This window comes from Octopus bimaculoides, chromosome 5, assembly GCF_001194135.2.
Source record: "Octopus bimaculoides isolate UCB-OBI-ISO-001 chromosome 5, ASM119413v2, whole genome shotgun sequence".
Lineage (NCBI taxonomy): Eukaryota > Metazoa > Mollusca > Cephalopoda > Octopoda > Octopodidae > Octopus > Octopus bimaculoides.
Window position 1 is genome coordinate 64619564 of NC_068985.1, and position 1339 is coordinate 64620902.

The window sequence follows — 1339 nt, forward strand, 5'->3', positions numbered from 1 at the left end:
TGGCCACAGTCAAATGACTGAAACAAGTAAAAGAGTAATATATATATATACATACACATTACACATACATGCATAGAGAGAAAGAGAGAGAGAGGAAGAGAAGGAGGGAGAGGAAAAGTGAAACAAAGGGATGGGGAACGTTTGGTTGGTTACAAATAGTAGTTATTCCAAAAAATGTTGATAACAAAGGTGATGGAATTTTGTCAATAGAAATCATATAAAAGGAATATAACAGTCAAATTTACATTGATAGACATGCACACATACATACGCACACACACGCACAATCTCCCTGTAATGTTCTTCACACGAGACTGATGAGATGAGCTGGTAAGAGTAAGATGTGAATATGCGCGCGCGCACACACACACACACACACACACACACACACACACACGTACGCACACACATCATAATGTTTCTCCCTCTCTATTACAGTCGTTGTCCACTGACCAATCAGCATAACCACACTAAAACCCACCAGCACCATCATTTCTCAAAGTGGCAATATAACGTCCAGATTCATTTCTGTCACACCTCCTCTATTTTTCTTTCTTTCTTCTTTTCTTTCCTTTTCTTTATTTAATGCGGCAATGTATGTATGTATGTATGTATGTATGTATGTATTGAAGAAAGAACCAGTTGTTGGTCTTTTGCTGACCTCAGTAATCTGCCTGTGTTGTTTTAGAGGTTAAAAGACGGACATAACATTAATATTATTTTCCAATAGCTACAATCTACATGGTGAAGAAGAAATGAAAAGTGTATGCCTGTACGTTTGAATGCGTCGGTGAATTTCAGTAATCACCACTCCGTGATTTAGGTAACATATTTATAGCATCTCCGGCCTCTATCTACCAAAGGTATGTATTTCAACATTTTTTTATCAAGTATTTAGTCATCTATTATCCAATTTAATCAATTTGTCAACCATAATTACATATATTTAATGCAGTCCTGAGTATAATACAACTCTTAGATTCTAATATACATAGACGCTTACACATACATACATACTCTCTTTTACTCTTTTACTTGTTTCAGTCATTTGACTGCGGCCATGCTGGAGCACCGCCTTTAATCGAGCAAATTGGCCCCAGGACTTATTCTTTGTAAGCCTAGTATATGTAATCTGGGTATACCCCACCTTTTAAATTTTGTTTTTTTTTTACGGAATCCTATGTTTCAGACCATGGAGATTCCGATTCTGAAAAAAAAATTTACAAAAATCTCAATTTCAAAATTTCGATTCCCCCCGCCCCTGGTTTTTATATAGATCCACAGGGTAAACCTAACCCTAACTCAAACCCTAACTCAAACCCTAACCCTAACCCTGACC

The 1339-nt window shown here is 36.8% G+C and overlaps 1 protein-coding gene across 1 annotated transcript in view; it reads left to right on the forward strand.

Annotated features, from left to right (window-relative positions):
• The first annotated feature begins 441 nt into the window (after positions 1-441).
• The window catches only part of LOC128247804 (uncharacterized), a 10819-nt gene continuing 9921 nt past the window's right edge, over positions 442-1339 (forward strand). The window contains exon 1 of the mRNA XM_052967759.1: positions 442-863. The gene's annotated coding sequence lies outside the window, so the exon portion shown is untranslated. The remainder of the gene's footprint in view (positions 864-1339) is intronic.